This window comes from Pyxicephalus adspersus, chromosome 1 (genome assembly GCF_032062135.1).
Source record: "Pyxicephalus adspersus chromosome 1, UCB_Pads_2.0, whole genome shotgun sequence".
In the NCBI taxonomy this organism is placed as follows: Eukaryota; Metazoa; Chordata; class Amphibia; order Anura; family Pyxicephalidae; genus Pyxicephalus; species Pyxicephalus adspersus.
In genome coordinates, this window is record NC_092858.1 from 167,092,242 (window position 1) to 167,111,482 (window position 19,241).

Sequence of the window (19,241 nt, forward strand, 5' to 3'; positions counted from 1 at the left end):
ATCTATCTATCTATCTATCTATCTATCTATCTATCTTTCCATCTATCTATCTATCTATCTATCAATCCATTCCATATCTATCTATCTATCTATCTATCTATCTATCTATCTATCTATCTATCTATATATCCAATATTAATGTATCGGTCTATCTACCTTTCTGTCTATCTTATCTTATCTATCCCTCTATCTATCCCATTTCTATCTATCTATCTATCTATCTATCTATCTATCTATCTATCTATCTATCTATCTATCTATCCAATATTAATGCAGCAGTCCCATCAATCTATCCTATCTATCTGATATAAATCTATCTTCCTTATACCGATATATCTATTTATATCTACTATCTATATTATTCATTCACATTTTTAGGATTACTGACTCCATTCTGGTAATATAAGTCTATTGATCAGACTTCCTGCCTTCTATAAATAGTGACAGCATCCTAGAAGGAACCCAAATCCTTCTTATTACATCCTTATGGATTAATGTCAATGTGATTTTATTCCTTCCATCTTCTCTCTCATTATATCTCTATCCCCATCTTCCCACATTTCTTCCATCCCGGCTCAGCTGATGAGAAATATTCCATGTCTGCGATGGAAATCATTTCTATATGTTATTTATCCGGGGGTTCTATTTTCCCTAAGTAGTGTGCAGTCTCAATCCGTTCTGATGAAGCCACTCATCCAGAGATTCAGTATTGGAGACACAAAACTCCGCGAGGTCTAAGGCATGGAAATCTGCCCGCCTAATGATCTGTATCCAATGCAGAGCTCTTTCTTAATGAGGTTTTTACATTCAATGCAGAGGCACAAACACAAATATACAGGAAAAATGAAAAGGAATCTGCACGCACATTAATTTACCTTTTTCTGTGTAGAAGTTTATTCTTATAATTCCCCCCAGAACAAATAAACTGATTCACATCCCAGGCAAATGAAGTCACCATTCAATAGCTTTAACCACAGTCATTTAAAAAAATTTGATTTGTTACATAATTCTTAGATTTGTAGTTGCAGACATGGCCAAGGCTGTAAAATATGTTATTGCTGTAATTAAATTGACTGATAGTCATTAATGGGACAATGCCACTGGCCTGTATTGTACTAATGTCTGGGGGTTATATGTCAATGGTATAAATGTGCCTCTATCCCATTATAGATGAACACTATTAACCGCTTTTAGCTAAATTGGCAATAAAATGTGACCCCAAAAGAAAGCACAGTCCCGCCTGACCTCAGATAACCTGTTTTCTAACATTGCAGGGGGCTATGGGTAGGGATGGGAGATGGAATCCTAAAAACATAACAGCACCCTGCCCCATTACTCTTCTTAAAGCAAATTAAACTTACCTGTCCTCGCTCCATTGTTGGCACCATCATAACTCAGTCCTCATCTGGATTTGGATCTTTGATTATCTTGATTTATGATGTAACTCCCACGCATGTGCACAGGAGTTCCTGCTTTCCTGGCAGCCAGGTATGTTGAGATTGCACATGTGCAGCTTAGTGTATGCTGTAGAAAAGATTGTGAACAAATAGTAAATTCTTTTATTGAAGATCAGATACTGGCCTTGATTTATTAAAGCTCTCCAAGACTGTCATGGAAGAACCTGGGGGATCCAGCAAACCTGCAAAGGATTTGGTCCAAGATGAAAAATATTTGCCAAACAAAAGCAAATGATTTTATGAAATTCATTCCTGGTCTGTCTTCTCCAGTCTTGATGAGCTTTATTAAATCCTGTCCCTTTGCAATAAATTGCCTGCTCTTTTCTTGTTTTCCAGGTTTAGTTCTGCTTTAAGAGTCTGATTCAAACAGTGGGCTGGCTCTTGGGAGGAGTTATGCAAATATCAAAATGCCTTGGTGGGTGCAGGTGAGTCTGGATCAAGTATTTGCATGCAGGCTGTCTCAGGTAACACCAACATAATGACGCCGAGCCTCCATATTTGAAAGAACTGGAATCCAATGAATGAAAGGGGTGGGGCAGTCAGGCTGGGGAGGCAGGGGTTAAATGATACTGGACGTCCCCCAGCAAAAAAACATGGCAGACTCTTTCTGCAGCTTCTAATGCATATTAAGCGAAGCTCACAGTCTGCAGTGAAATCTGACTAAGCAATCACAACGCATGTACAAATCCAAAGAGGGCAATGATTTCCCTTGCTGTAAGTATCAATTTTTTTTACAATGCTGCACTGATTTACAAATAGCAACAAGGATGATTTAAAACAAAAGAAGTAAAGAATCACCTATAAAATACTTGATTTATTAAAAAAATTGTCCAGCTGATGTTTAGATTTATCCCAATACCTTTGACCTTCCTAATAGCTGGACGCTAAAGGCAAAAAAAACGCTGTGTTAAATCTGAACTCGGGGCAGATATAAAAGACACAATTTGTTGCAGCTTTATTAATAGATCATTAAACTTATTTCTTAAATGTAAGCAGTTTGGGTGACCTGATATGAGCCTTTTCCAGCCCCTTCCTGTCCCGTCCTATTCCAGTCCCCAGCAGAGCTGGAGTGAAAGAGGTAGAGGCAGCACAAGCAGCCAATCATGTGTTGACAAGAAACAACCTGCTAGGAGGAACAAATAACGTGATAGAGAGATGAGAGGATCACTGTGCTGCTCTTCCTTTCCCTGTTCAGTCACAGGCTAGGGGAAGGCACCGAGGACAAATCTCTACATTGAAGCTGAATATTGCAGCAAAGCCGATTTTATTATTTTATAGTTAATGTTTTTTTTTAACATGTTATCTTGTTATTATTAGCTGGAATTCAAAATGAATGCTACCGATAGACATCATTATAATTTTTTTTAACTTTGCCCATAGTTACACAAGCCGGTAGATGTACAGGCAGACAGCACAGCTTTCCCCTCATTAGTATTCCACCGGCACTGCGGTAATGTGATAATGTTTTCTGAAACATGCTGTAAAGATTACGCATGGCATGGAAGGTAAACACTGGACTATGGGCCCGGTGTAAGGGCGGAACAAATTAGTAATATACATTATCCTGTGGCCGCAGTTGACACATGTAATACAACGCTAACATTCCCCCGGGGGAAAACTGCAACCCCGTAATTGTGAATTATTGACACTGCATGACGGCCTATGTAAATTTCCATCTCACGGCGGACCTTTTCTTTTTTTTCCCCTCTGTGCTGTTTTGTTGGCGGTATATGTATGAAAACACTTCAGGCTAGAGCTGAAATTTCTCACATCATTTCACTATGTGCTTCCCCCAATGTTTGAATATCTCCCAGTGGAGCCTCTGCTTTTCTACAAGCACTTGCGAGCTTTTCTGACTATAAATTGATTTTTGCCTCCTGAACAATGCATTATTTTCTAACAAGGATTACAATACTGTCTGGTAAAATGCACCTGGAAAAGGAAGGGAACATGTCATGAAAAGCAGCAATGCTACAAGTGAGCTAGGGAAAAGCAAACAAGTACATTGGCTTTGGTGCTGCAGATGAAGGGCCGTTTGAAGGCGACACGTAGCTTCTGACCGTTGTATTTTCTCCTCTGGAGGAAGAAGCACAACCACACTCAACCTCAGAGAAAAAGTGGAAAGATAGCGGCTCTTTATGGTGGAAAATAAGTCTAGCATGACATAAAACCTTTTATTTCAATTACTAAAACATATACTTCTTAGAAACATAATTGGTAAAAGAGACCATGGCAATGTGTAACCATGACTTTATAAAATACTCTCAATAAAAAGTCCAAGATGCGGGTCAGTAATGAACTTATGGTCTCACTCAACGTGTTTCGCCCTAAACGGGCTTCCTCAGGGGATTGCCGAGAGCTTGGTATATTGACCTCACGAGAGGAAGATTACATTCAACCCAGAAAATTTCACAAAAAGGGCGAAATGACTCGATTGGAGATTTTGGATGGCTATCTTAATGATGTAATAATTAATAATTAATCCAGTTTTAAAAGATGGAGGTATCTACGATTTAAATGTGTACACCAGCTGCGGTTTTATTTATTTATTTTTTGGCTTCCTCTCCTTCTGAACTCCACACTCAACCTTACTCAACTGCATGACAAAGTTGTTTTCAGTCTCTGCAGTTGGCAGCATTTTAGTTGGAGAGAGGTGGCTGGGTGTTACTGATGGCCTAGGGGGTCTTTCAGATTTGTGATCCTGTACTATGTAGTCAGGTGCAGAAAACCACATTGCAGGTCATTGCCTTTGGATACATTACTCTGGCGTTTGCAGTGGCAGAAGCAACATGTTACTTCCAGGAACCATGCCACAGCCACGACAACACAAAGACGATAGCATGCAGAAAATGCTCCCATTATGTTCAGCGGGAACTGCAATGGGAGCAGCAAGTCTGAAATTAGCCTTGGAGTATTTCTGAACTTTCTGCTTGTTACCATACTAGGGCAAGGAGGTTAGGATGTAGAAGAGCTGAGAGCACATCTGTGTTTCTGGATATAGGCAGTGGCTTAAATCTTAAATCCAGACACACAATTAAGGCTACACAAAATGTTGTCTAAACTGTTTAAATGCCCAATTTCCATTTATTCCAATAGTCCAGTGTTGTTGGATGTTTTCTAAATCGGCTGCAAAGGTAACACATCCTGCAGTGATTGGAAAGTATTAAAACAGCCAAAAAACAAAAAAAGCTTAAAAATGCATGTCAATGCCCAAAGATGCTTCAAATGCCCTAACTGGAATAAATAGAACATTTATGGGCATTTGTGACCCTTTTTTGTGGTAGACATGTGTGAATCAAACCCAATAAAAATGCATTTTAATTCCAATTTGTAAACAAATCTAGTCAAACACCACGGGGGATGAATTAATTTGCAGGACACTATGTGATTGTATATACATTGCGCTCATACATATGCATAGGGTACTTTTAGTTACGTGAAGAGCTCTTCAAGGTCTGTCCTAAAAAATTACCTGGTATAAGTCTTACTAGGGGTCCGGAGAGGCTCCTCTGTGGTTCACCTGATGGTTCTCCTGTATATACGCTGAGTTTTCCAATAATGGACAGTGCTATAGGTCAGATGCTAGGTAAATTATCAAGACGTCCTCGGGCAGCTGGCATCTCGTTCATCACCAGCAAATTGAAATCAGTTTTCTGTTCCTAAATGAGATGTGAAGGAAGCAGAAGGGACCATTGAAAGCCAGAAAATAAGCCACTACTTGTAGTGTAGGCAGGGGTATTGATTATTGACAGTCCCAGATGGCACAAATTAAAAGGAATGAGAGGCAGATAAAATCTGAAATTAGAATTTAAGCAGAAAAAAAGAACTGTAAAAATAGTAAAGTTGACCCCCCGCCTTTATTGTCTCGCACAATTGTATCGGCTCCTCTCCTGAACTGAAACTGCTTACTGATTTTCCTGCACACTGTGAGCTTCTTACAATTGACAGACTGAATGTCCCTAACCTACTCCTTTCATTCATTAGATTCCATGTTCTACAATCATGGCGGCTCAGCATGTGGACGCTATGTGGGGCAGCTAGCAAGAAAATGCAACCTGACTGGGAATGCCATTATCTCTCTACCAGTTTTTCTCAACTAGGGTTCCTCCAGAGGTTGCTGGGGGTTTCTTGAGCAATTTTTGTCTCCCAGGTCAAGTTAACTGACACCAATGATCTTTTTGGCCATCTGTAAGGGTGACATTCTTCCCACTGGTCAGTAAACTGACCACCATGGTATTATACTGTTAGCTGTGGATATAGTAATTATAGTAGGGATTACCGAAAGACCTGAAAGTAATTTCAAGCGGTTTCCCATGTTAAAAATGTTCAAAAACACTGCTCTACACCAGTGGTTGCCAACCGGTGGTCCATGAGAAAATTTAGGGGGCTGCGGCTCTGGTCGGTGCACCCCTGAGCGGGGTCTGGAGAAGATCCCTGCTGGGGGGACACACCAGAGCCACGGACCACGTCCCCTGTAAAATTCCTAGGCTCATGGAAGTGGGCGAGCTGTGTCCCTGGACACACCCCGCCCCCTCTCCCATTGCTGGCTCAGATCTGCAGTGGGAGAGTGGGCGGGGTTATGTCATAATGATGTCATTTTGGGGGAGGTTTTTACCCCTTTGAGTGACACCCGGCTCCCCGCGCATGTGCGGTCAGAAGCTGGCAATTTTAGTGGTCCGCAGGACCGAAAAGGTTGGCGACCACTGCTCTAGACTAACTTCCACCCATCAGAGTAATTTTATACTTGGTACTTTTCCCCCAGTGCAAGTCCACTGCTTGCATCAGGGCTAAGGGTTCTTGAACCGAGTACGAAGGAAAGGCGCTAGAATGTATGTGGAAGCTCTATACAAGACCCTGGTGGCTATGAGCTGCCTGCATTGCCTAAAATATCTCAGGGACCTGCTAATGATATTACTGAGTCTGAAATGAAGTATATGATAAAAAAGAAAGTTGCATCAGGATATAGAGGTTTGGAGGTATGGGGTACCTGTAAAGATTAAACTTTATGAAAAGAATACTATAGTATGAGTAGCAAGTTGTGGAAGCCTGATGCATTTTCAGAAAAATACTTCTAAACTTGGTACTACCCTGGAAATGACTGGGATTAATTTCTTCTACCTAAAGGAAATGACCCTAGTCCCAGCGAGGGATTTGAGGGCTCACAGCAGGTGCATTGACCTCCTCCCTGGCTCTTGCATCGTTTTGGGGCAGTTTGTGTACAGACAATCCCATTCTCTTCCAGGCATCTTCATTCAAATGCCCTTATTATGCACATGTACAATCTAATGCACGGCTCAGCAAATCCAATAATCAATTAATACCCTATCGGTTGATGGGTAGATCATAATCAACCTGTTGCTGACCTATGGAATACAGCATGTTCACGTGACAAAGTGAATTCTCGCTTAGCTTAGCTAATAAGTTGAAAAAAGTGAAAATTCAATTTGTAAAGAATCTACAATTTTGTGCCAAAAATGGGATTGTGGTTTACACATGATTGGATTATGGAAATCAGCACAACTTCAAAACAATCAAAGTGAATTTTCACTTAGTGAATGGGATGAATATATGGATTAGGCTTCATTGGTCCCTTCTGCATATTGCAACTTCCAAAAAGCTATTAAAATGGCCAAAGTTGTTATCTTGTCCCCCGCCCTGTCCAACCCAGGTCAATGCAGGTTAAATACAGCTGTTATATTTCTAGTGACACATTGATCATTGCATGTGTCTGATCAGTCTTACATTCAGCCGATGCATTAACTCTGAGCAGCAATCGAGGGAATTGAATTCAGCCTCTCTGGAGAATTTTGTCTTTTTGTCACTGGGAATAATGGATTTTCAGCCCTGAGGAAACACTTTTCAGTCCCTTTATGAAGGTGGCACAGGAGGAAAAACACCAAAATGAGACAAGCATAAAATAAGGTTCTTGCTGTCAGATACTTTATAAAATTAGGAAAGAGTTGTAAAACTTGCCAGAAGAAACAATGGTCTACTTAAAGTAATGCTGTCCATAAAGATTACCAATAAAGATAAGCGATTTTGGCAAAGTATCATATGTAGCAAAATTTTGGCAAAGTGAAGTCTTTTTGCTCATTGATTCGCATAGACAAAGGTAACCTGAAAAAATATTTATTTAAAAAAAAAACAAAACCTCATAACATAATGAGCAACTGTTGTAGCCAAGTCAATGATAGTTGAAAGGAGTTTCTGTTGCTGCAAGGAGCCATTTAAAACCAATTGCACAAAAAACACAATTGCACCTCTGTTATTGATTCCAATGCATTTTGACAAAATGGCAAAAAAATCCAATCTCAGTGAAAACTCCTATGGGTCAGTTTATAAAACTGGCATCAAAGACTCTAGATCCATGGGAAAGTTTTAGTGTCATAAAAAGACTCTTTAAAGTGATATGGATGAGCTACAACCAAAAAGAACTACAGGCCATAACTTTAACTAATACAAAGTGCTAAATCTAGAAAATAAATCCAGTATGTACTCAATTACAAACCTATCTTAAAATAAACCAAGGTACCTTTTACCTGAGAATCCAGGAAACCTGCTTTGACTCGAGTATAAATCAAGGGCACAACATTTGATTATTACTGCTAACTTTCAAAACAGTTTTTTAAAGACATGCCAATAAAAAAAGAATAAATACTTCCATTGTGTCTTTTTTTTATTTAAAAAGGCCAAAAAATAAATAAAACCACTTGGGTAAGTCTGTTTGTCTTTTCCCCCTCTTATACAGGTAAGAGTATTTTGTACTTTTGAGTTTATTTTTGATGGATCACTTGCTTTTAAATTATTTTGTGTGCATTATTGTTGGCTATCAGTAGATGGCTCTGTGTCCTCATGTAACGTGTGTAACACACTCATGTCTAATGTCTCCAATGGCACAAGATTGTTACATGAAGACACAGACCCATCTAATGGTGTGACCAATCTATAAACCAGGATTCTTTTTCTAATGGCATGTTGAGGCAAAACAAATCTTGGTTTATACTTGAGTATATATGGTAATCACACGTCTAAATAGAAAAGAAAGCTGTCAAACTGTATGAGAGTAGGAGTTGCCTAGGAGTTGAGAGTAGGAGTTGCCTATGAGAGTTGAAAAATGAAATACAAAAGTGGTCTATTTACAAAGCAGTGAATCTGACATTCAGCAACATTCACTAATTAGTCATAGCCATTTATAATGTCAGATTCACTGCTTTATAAGTGTATTTTGAATCTTTAGCTTCAAAACTCCAGGAAAATGCACTGCTGTGAGGTTGGGGAGGACTGTGCAGGAGATAGGATGAGCACCCCAGCAGGAACAATTTATCTGCACTGCCACAGGGCATTGGTTTGTAAATGTTTTACTTGGCTTGCTTTGTGCTTTCATTTGCTCAATGTAGAATTGACAGAAAAGGTAACTATTGTGTACATTCACCTCTTGGGAACATACTTCTAAAACAATCTACTTATTCTACTGTACAGATGCCAAGGAAAGCGTGGCACTGTCTTCTCAATGGCCCATCATTATTCTTCGAAAAGTCAATGATTCTACCAAATTCGGAAACTGGCCGGTGGGCAGTCCGTGCCTATCATTCCACAAGCCGAGCTTTCCTTCATGGCTCCTGATGGCAGAATATAATCGCTATTTGTTCCTGTTCTTTCCACACACGGTGACTTGTTACACCACACAAGCAAATAATCTCAATGCGCTAAAACAACAGTGTGTTATTTTAATTAGCTCATTTTAATATGTCGCAGCGCGGACGCCTGGGCTCCCTGTTCTCTGCTCCGCTCCGGCTGAGCAGTTTTAACATTTCCTGTGTTACAGCAAATAACGCACACAATGCAGATCTCTTCTTTACCACCAACATTATCCTGTAATGCTTACAATGTATTTCCCAGAGAGAATAAATTAAGGCTACCATGTGTAACTGGAAAAACATTCAGCAGGCAAGATGTGGAGTGGTGCGTCATCCTAAAAGAGTAGATAAGTAAATGAATATAAAAGCTCAAAATTAGCAATATACTGGGATATGTAGGGGGCCGCTTATACATAGTTATGAGGAGTTTACCATTATATAATAATATTCTATGGCAAATGGAATGTTAAAGATATTCCACCACCTTGTCCTAAATGGATCTTTTTATAGGCCAAACTAAACCCCCTGGCACCTTCACTGTGACCCCCCACTGGCACTGCTACTTTCTTCTGTCTGAGCCTCAAATACAATGGGTGGGTAAGCTTTGTGTTGATCTGAGCTTAAACATAGTTAATGCTTACAGTTCAGTTTTAGGTAAAGAATCATGAGGTCTTCCTCTTATATTAGAATAATAAATTGTCCCTTTACAACACTTCCGCTGCCTCCCCATTAGGAAGTGCTGCCATATTGCCATTCTCCAGCAATCCCAAGTAAAAAAACTGGATGCAATCAAAAACTTTGCTAAAGCTTATAATGATAATAGCGCTCATATCTATCAATACAATATTTTACCAATTGGCTGGGGTGCCGGCCTATGCCCATCCACTACTATTAACAGTTCTATTACTGTTGTGTGTTAATTCCCCTACCTCCTAGATTGTAAGCTCTTCGGGGCAGGGTCCTCCCCTTCTGTGTCACTGTCTGTATTTGTCTGTAATTTGCAACCCCTATTTAATGTACAGCACTGCGTAATATGTTGGCGCTATTTACATCTTGTTTATTATTAATAACAATAATAATAATAATAATATAAAATATGATAGAGAAAGTTCCCATTGATCTATGATGGAAGAGCCCAGCTTGAAGTTCTAAAGCTGAGGAGGACACAGCCAGGTACCACCCAAGTTTATATCTGTTGGAGCCACAAATCTACCATGGACATAGTTTGTCATGTGGTTATAATTTATTTATTTGATGTTATGTTGTATGGTCAGTTTATATGCCAACAGTGCTCAAAGTGGTAACGGATCTTGTACTACTGTCCTTTGAAGCGACTTAGCACCTGGAGAAACCCTGAATGTGTCTACAGCTCACATATGGCATACAACTATACGAGATGGCTACTCGACAGCCATGACTAGATGACCATTACAATTTATAAAGTTTTTGGATATTCCATTTCATTAATAAGACATGGGCATAAATATGAAGTTGGCAGCTTTGACAGCATTCACTCTTCTGGAAAAGGGTTTCAACATTTTGGAGGTTGTATATGGGGATTTGTAACCATTTAGCCAAAAGAGCATTTGAGAGATCAGGTTGAATAAGAAGATGTGACTTAAAGTCAGCATTCCAATTTATCCTAAAAGTGTCCAGAAGGGCTGCGTCAGGGCCCCATTCCAATTCCTCCATTCCCAAGTCTTTAAACCATGTCTTTATGGTTTAATGAGTTTGGATTTGTGTACGGGGAGCACAGGCCTGTTGGAGCAAAAAAACATGCTTTTCCTAAACAAAATGTACAGATGTCTTTGTATGCTGTAACAATTAGAAAAACCCTTCACTGGAAATATCTGAACTCAATAAGAATGCCCATATACATTTTGGTTGAATAGTAGATTGTTGGTCAGGCATCCATATGCTTTTATCTTTTTAGAGTAATGGCAATAGTACCCACTGAACAAACAGGCATATAACCCAAATTGCCGGATTTATTAAAGCTTTCCAAGGCTGAGGGGGATACACTTTCATTAGTGAAGCTGGGTTAACCAGCAAACCTGGAAGAGATCGGGTTTAGGATTTAAAACATTTGCTAACAAATATCAAATGAAATGCAATCCAGGTTTGGTGGATCACTCAGCTTCACTGATGAAAGTGTATCCTCACCAGCCTTGGAGAGCTTTAATAAATCAGAACAATTCATTGCCCAACCTGATAAAATAACTCTGTGAATGCGGAACCAATGCTACACTTTGAAATATAAAGATGGGTTATGTGTATTTGTAAATAAGACGTCCCTTTTGGTTTCAATAATTAACTGTATGAGTCACCATATAAACACTATAAATAGATGTGATTAAAAAAATGTGTAAATACATTGGAATATTCAGATGGGTAATTTAAAATCTTTGTAAAACCAGTGCCTGCTTTAAATTTCACATAAAATGCATGATAGTCTGGTGGTATATTACATTCTGTAATGTATCTTAAGAGATTGACAGACAGGTACAATATATTTATCAAAATGTATTATACATATACATCACTCTTTCTTAATATTCTATATTAAACATGCATTCTCTTTCCAGATGTAGATTATGTAAAACTACAATAAAGCCAGTGAAGCCTTATGTAAATTGGTGGCTGCCATAATGTCTGTGGAATGAATGAAGGCTCACATATACTATAATGTAATATATATTATATAAATATAATATAATATAGTATATATGGCCCCAATACCACTATTCTGAAATCTAATATTGCATGGTAGTTTGTGAGATAATTAAAACCTTGTTAATGATATTCACACATATCTCCTTTCTTTTCTTACTGCCTTTACAAGTTTTTGACGTTTTACACATCCCAGATTTCCCTTCATTTTACAATAGAATAATCATTACTATTATTCAGTATTTTTATAGCGCTGACATATTCCGCAGTGCTTTACAATGTCCATAGTCATGTTACTAACTGGACTTCAAAGGAGCTCACAATCTAATATCCCTACCATAGTCATATGTCAATAACACCGAGTAATACTAATTTTGAAGGGAAGCCAATTAACCAAAATGCATGTTTTTGGGATGTGGGAGGAAACCCACCAAAACACAGGGAGAACCTGCAAACTCCATGCAGACAGTGTCCTGGCCAAGATTCGAGCCTAGGTCCGCAGTGCTACAAAGGCCAGAGTGCATGCCACTGTATCAACCATGCTACAATATATCATCTTACAGATAAGATACTTAAAAAGATGGCATACTGTTCTTTTTCTTTAAAGAGAAACCACAGTTTGAGCAAAGCGCATAACTTGCCAGAATAATGGTGAAAAGAATCCTTGCTCTCTTTGTAGAATGTGGGGTCTCTCTGCAAAGGTCCAACACACCCAATAGCTGTGCATACATCAGTCCCAGATGCTCCACCCCATTACAAAGAGTAATGGGAAATCCAGTCTTGAAGATGACCTGCATGCCATTGGGTGATGAGCAGGCAGTTGATCACATGACCTCTCCTAATGGGTAACATCAACCTATCTGGAATGTGTATCTCATCTTCAGCACTGGAGGGATCTTAGAGCAGCATTTTCTCCTATTGCTTTTTATGTTTCTTTAGCTTGATTTTAGCACGAAATGAGTGTGTTGTTGAAATTGTTGGATTTTGCAGTTTATGATCAAAGCAAGATGACCATTATCTGGTAAATACCGCATACGCATTACTACAAATTCATCAATTATTTATCTCTATTGATACTGCAATACTTAATAAATGTATCAGATTCTGCATAAATATCTGCAGCGTGCAGTAAATGCAGACAAGGTCCCTATTTTAAAGATTCACTATCAAAACGGTGAATCAAACCTTTTAAAAAGTCAAATTTCAGGTTTGGTATTTTAGGTTGAGAGACAGTAGAAAATTTGGAACAGAAAACATGATATGATATGTTTCCTGTGATTTTGCTCCATCAGACAAAACATACAAAACAGTGGGCCTGATTTATTAAAGTAAATGGGTGATCCTGGGTGATTCAGCAAACCAGATGATAGCAAATGCTTTAGAGAAAATCCATTCCTGGTTTGTTAGATTACCCAGGTTCACCCATGATGGTTTAACTTCTCCAGTCTTGGGGAGCTTTAATAGTTCAGGCCCAGTGTTTTTACCCGAAGTCTGAATTTATAAAGTTGTAAAGTTTCCCCAATAGCAACCACGTCTCTTAGAAGTTCTATGGCCCAATGGCTCAATAACAAATAACAATATAATATAATATCAACAAACACATACTTCCAAAAATAGAAGGCAAAGAACACTAAAATAAATTCATATAAACAGGTTTGTAGTTGTAGTGCGTTTACTGCTCCCTCATTTCGGGGAACCGCTGCTTCTCGGGAGACGTTACATGGTAGCATCTCTCTGCAGCAGCCCCATAGGGAATGGATAGGGGCATCAGTGGATGGTACTAGCTAGGTGCCATCCGCCATTAGCAACATTCACACACTAGGCTTGATTTATAAAAGCTATCCAAGGTTTGAGATGATACACTTTCATCAGTAAAGCTGGGTGATCCAGCAAACCTGGAATGGATTTCCTAAAACTCATTTGTTACCAAGTGTTTTCAATCCTGGACAAGATCCATTCCAGCTTTAATAAATGAGGTCCAATGTGTGAATGTTGCTTCAGTGATTCAGTATTCTTGAGTTGAAATAAATGATGATATGAAGTTGATATGAATGTTGCTGTTGGGTGAACATGGTGAATCAAATCTTTGCAATATGTGAATAGGATAGATAGGTGAACATGCCTGGGTTTGGTTCAGTAAATATTCTTTAAAGTTGGGTCAACATTCATTGAAGGTTGCTGAACTTGATTTTTGAGTTGTGCCCTGAAAAATTCTTTGTGAGGTGAATGTTCCACTTAAAGGTCCTGCTTTAATAAAGTTCTCCAATACTGGAGATGATACACTTTCATCAGTAAAGCTGGGTGATCCAGCAAACTTGAAATGGATCTGGCCCAGGATTCAAAACATTTGTTAGCAAATAGCAAATGACTTTGAAGAAATCCATTCCAGGTTTTCTGGATCATTTAGCTTTACTGAAAGTGTATCTTCTCCAACCTTGGAGAGCTTTAATAAATCAGGCCCAAAGGATCAAATGCTCAAAAGTCCCCATGATCATGGAACCCCCACCCATATCCAACACCCCACCACCACCACTTCTTGGTACAGGGACGGAATCAGAAGCTCTACCAGGATCAGCATGGAAAGTTCCTTTGCCCATTACAGACCGAATACAAACAACACAAAATTGTTATGTTTGAATTAAAATTCCAAGTATCCAGAAATGGGGATTTGTTATGCGTTTGGCTCTGTTATTCACTTCTGGTGATTTGTACTTTGGCGGAAGGATTTGTAATTGGGGAAGGAGTGCGGCTTCGACCTCGAAACTCTCAATCTTTGCTAAAGGCAAAGTCTGAACTATATACATTGTGACAAATGCCACTTCATTTGCATTATCTGCAGGAGTGCATGAAGCTCCTTGTATATCTTCACCACTACCATTACATCTGTAATATTATATAAGGGTGGCCATGGAGGTTTTACAAAATGGAAAGAATGTGTTTTTTAATTTTTTTTTTAAACTTGTTTGGGGAGTTCCCTCCTCTTTCATCTTTACTGCTGAAGACTGAAATTTAATGAGCTAAGTGAAATGTTTTTTGCATATGGGGATAATTCACTTTTCTATGTGAACAATCTTTATTTATTTAGAAATAAATCCCATTGTAATTGTCATCACATTTTATGTACAGCTAGTCCCCGGGTTACATACGAGATAGGACTGTAGGTTTGTTCTTAAGTTGAATTTGTATGTAAGTTGGAACATGTACATTATTTTTAATAATGCAATTAGGACAGATGTTGGTCTCATCACAAATATTAGGCAGCGTGGTGTCAGGTACTGTATAAAATCCTCACTGTAAGTTAATCACAATCAAAAAAACAAAAAAAAAAAACTTTATGGAGCCTAGACATTCATTAGCTGTGCTTTGATATGCAACAAGAAACAACTGCAGAGTTTGACCTGGTCATTAATGCATTGCAAGAGGCTGCAGAAGGAGCTCACGCTCCTAAAATCACTCAAAACCTCAGCTGTGTTTAGCAAAAGATTTCTTTCTGCAAGTCATGCAAACCGCCCCCCTCCCCTCCAAGCCTCTGTTCTGCACACAGTGAGCAGGGAAGCCCCGTTTGTATCTAGGAGGCGTCCGTATGTTGGATGTCCTTAGCTCGGGGTCTACCTCTACTTGTGCCTCTCATTGCTTGCTATATCACATACAAGTCTATCCAATGCAAATGCCACTTAAAACAGCTGAGGGTCAACTGCAGGTCAAGTACACCTGATAATGAGATCAATAAATAATGGCATTGAAAAAAAAACAAATTTGTGTGACGTCAGCCCTAAAAATTACCTAAGGGGTCAAACCCATTGCCCTTGTTTGCAGGTTAGAACTTGAAGCTATTTGGGGGTTCAGGGCTCTTTAGATAACCAATGTTGAGGTTCAGACACCTGGACTGGTTCTGTATCCACCTTGTAAGCCCCGTGATGCTCAACCTCTGGCCCAAGTGTCTCTTGGTACTTGTGGTGTGGCCCTTGAACTTCAGCATTCAGTAGCTGGAAGGAAAGCATTGATCTCTAGGTCTGTAGTGCCAATGATCACCTATAATCACTATGACGTGTTCACGTTCTGCAGATTTTCACTGGTCTTTAAACGCATGTGCAGCATATTCACAGTACCCAGCCATCTCCGGCATAATGTCCAGTCTCCTTTCCATATGTAATACTCAGTGTGGCCACTTGGTGATATCAGGAGCTGCAGTTGAAACTCCCTCCCCCATTCCTTTTAGGTTGACTGCTACTTTTAAGGGCTACCTAATTTTGAGACAGTTGAATTTTTTGTAGGAATAGGCATCACCTCTAACTTACCTATGTGTCTGCCTTTACATTTCCATTACAAACTCTGAGAACAAAAATATCAAAGAAAGACTAACAAAGGTTTTCACAGCTTTAAATAACATAGCTTTAAATATTATTCAGGGGGTTTCACTGCCAATAAAATTTAAACGGGAATTAATTGGCTGTTCAAATGGGCAAACTGGACAGTGCTATGTAAAGGGGTATATCCGAAGAGAAAAAATGTGACTATGGAGTAAATTTAGGTGAATGTTGAGTGAAAACAGTTGTCATTTTTTGTGATTTTTTAAAAACCAATTTTATTTCTTTTTTAGATTTCTTTTATATGAGATGAACAGACATTTTTCCTTCCTGTAGATGAAATGGCAATGGGGTTGTTTTACAGGCTTTTCACTTAGCAAAATGAAGTATACTCTTAAAAGGGATATTTCACTTAGCTTAGTAAATGAGATAAAGGTCAGCTGACTTTACACATCCAATTACGTGCTTGGAAATAATTGCATTTTTTCTCCTTGCACGTGATTGGGTATTGTTTGCAAAGTGAATCATCAACACATTGACTAAGCGAAGTGAAATATCCTTTGCAAGATGATAATTCATCTCGGTAAGTGAACAGTCCTAGTAAGTGAATTCCTTCAGTAATTCATCACCAATGTAATACTATGGTGTGCACCTATTCTTGAAGTTTGCTGCTATTCCCGCACTCTGTCTGTGATCCCCAATGCACCTTATACTTTATATACATTCACCCAAAAACTGAGCCAACCCCTCCCCTCCCCCACCATCAACAAAGTCAGCATGGTAAGAAAGTACTAATTACTGAAGTATCGGGCACCGGTTATAGGATGAAGAGCCGGCGCTACAACTCAGACCAACCAATCATATGATGATCCCAAACTACAATCCCATTGGCTACTCGGGCAGCTAAAATGTTACTGGTACTGGTTCATTGGTTACATAAATTGTCATTGGTTCTTTGAGCAGCTAAAACCTAAAAATGTTATTGGTTCCTTGGGTAGCCAAAACATCATTGGTACCTTGGACAGCTACAATCTCATTGGTTCCTTGGGTACATAAAATCTCATTAGTTCTTTTGTATAGCTACAACTTTATTGGTTCCCTGGGCAGCTAAAATCTCACCTATTCCTTGGTTACCTAAAATCTTATTGGTTACAAAAAACACATTGCTTGGTCAGATAAAATCTCATTGGTTTCTTGGGAAACTAAAATCTCATTGGTTACTTGAGCATTTAAAATCTCAGTGGTTCTTTGGGCAACAAAAATCTCATTGGTTACTTGGGCAACTTAAATCACATTGGTTACATGAGTAGCTAAAATCTCATTGGCTCTTTGGGTAGCTAAAATCTCATTTGTTTACCTGGGCAGATAAAATCTCATTGGTTTGTTAGGCAGATAAAATCGCATTGGTTCCCTGGGTAGCTAAAACTTTATTGGTTCCATGGGCAGCTAAAATCTCACTTGTTTCTTGGTTAACTAAAATGTAATTGGTTACTTAGGTAGCTAAAATCTCATTGGCTCATTCGGCAGCTAAAAAACTATTGGCCACTTGTATAGCTAATATCCCATTGATTCCTTGGGAAGCTAAATCTCATCAATTTCCTCGGTAACTAAACCCCTATTTTTTCTTTGGGTAGCTAAAACTTTATTGGTACCAAGTATAGCTAATATCTCATTGGTTCCTTGTGCAGCTCATTGGTCCCTGGATTTGTACTCCCACTTATCTGCTCCCAATACATTCAGCATTGCCAAAAAACCAACACACAGGAAATAATCCCCATACACCAGTGACAGAATTAACAAATTATCCGGCCTGACAACCAGTCATCTTCTATGAAAGTTCCCAGTGGTCACCCAGGCTGAGATCTGACCAATCACAGATCTTTCATTTTTGGGGGTGACCCCCCTCTCCCCTTCCCCGATAAAATCCTATAATTATATGTAATGACTCCATGCTGCTATTAAAGACTTACTCTTCCTATCGCTCAACGCAAAGTATTTTTTGTAATGATTATCATTATTAAAACTGCCAAACATTCCAAATTTCATTTCTTTTTTACCCAGCATGCAATTTTATATCCCAGATCTGAGTTATGAAGAATTACAGCACATTAGATGAATGTGCTATAAACACAGAAACAATTAATTGATGTCTTTGCATGTTATTATATTAATATATCACACAATACAGATCATTTGGGGTAGAAGGCTCTGCTGGAAGCTGCACCATAGTGAACCATAGGGATCCAGAATAATATTGAAGTTTTTCTCTTTTATTGCTGCTGTTATGCAATTGACTTTTCCTGCATATTTTTTTCTACTTCCTCCTTAGTGGGATCATCAAGGCAAAGGGGTCATCAGTAATAGAAGTGTCAGGTAGGTCACTTACCTTGTGTAGATCGCTGGGGATCAGATCCTCATGTTGCTCTTAGTGTCTATGGGATGCTGGCAGGTTATAGAAAGAGAAGCCTGGATCAGAGCTTGTTCTCCCTCAATGGTCCTCCATCCTGATCTCCAATCATTGCTGCTATCCCCCTCTCCAAAAATCATACAACCACTGGTGGGATTCAAGTCTTCATCAAACCCAACGCATCACAAGGCTGCCAGGGAAGAAAAACCCAAAAGTGCTGGAAATCCTCAGCAGGAGATGTCATGCAAAGCTGCAGCTTCAATGGATCGGGCTCTCTGTGCAACTGTGTGCAACGTCAGGGAGAGTCACTGTGCGCAGCGACACCTAGCGGCGGCAATACAGAATGCAGAGGGCTGTGTGATGTGTATAATGAGCCTGATTCATTAAGGATCTCCAAGGCTGGAAGGGATACACTTTTTTCAATGATGCTGGGTAATCCAGCAAACCTGCAATGGAAGTCATTTGCTATTTGCTATCAAATGTTTGAATCCTGGACCTGCAAATACATTCCAGGTTTGCTGGTTCACCCAGCTTCACTGATGAAGGTGTATCCTCCTCAGCCCTGGAGAGCTTTAATAAATCAGACACATAGTCTGTGGATCACTTATAAGTTGTCACTGATCAGCCTTTTAAAAAAAGTCATGCATCTTTGTGAGCTGCTTGGATGAAACATGAATGAGTAAATTACATTCTGGAATCATAAGTCTGTTTATATAGAAATCAGATTTAAAGGCAAAGCAAGTAGGTATTTGGAATGACTATT

At 39.1% G+C, this 19,241-nt stretch overlaps 1 protein-coding gene across 1 annotated transcript in view; it reads right to left on the minus strand.

Moving 5' to 3' along the window:
* Window positions 1-18,733, minus strand: part of KCNJ6 (potassium inwardly rectifying channel subfamily J member 6) — a 118,003-nt gene extending 99,270 nt beyond the window's left edge. The window contains exon 1 of the mRNA XM_072398294.1: window positions 18,458-18,733. The gene's annotated coding sequence lies outside the window, so the exon portion shown is untranslated. The remainder of the gene's footprint in view (window positions 1-18,457) is intronic.
* Between the last annotated feature and the right edge of the window lie 508 nt (window positions 18,734-19,241).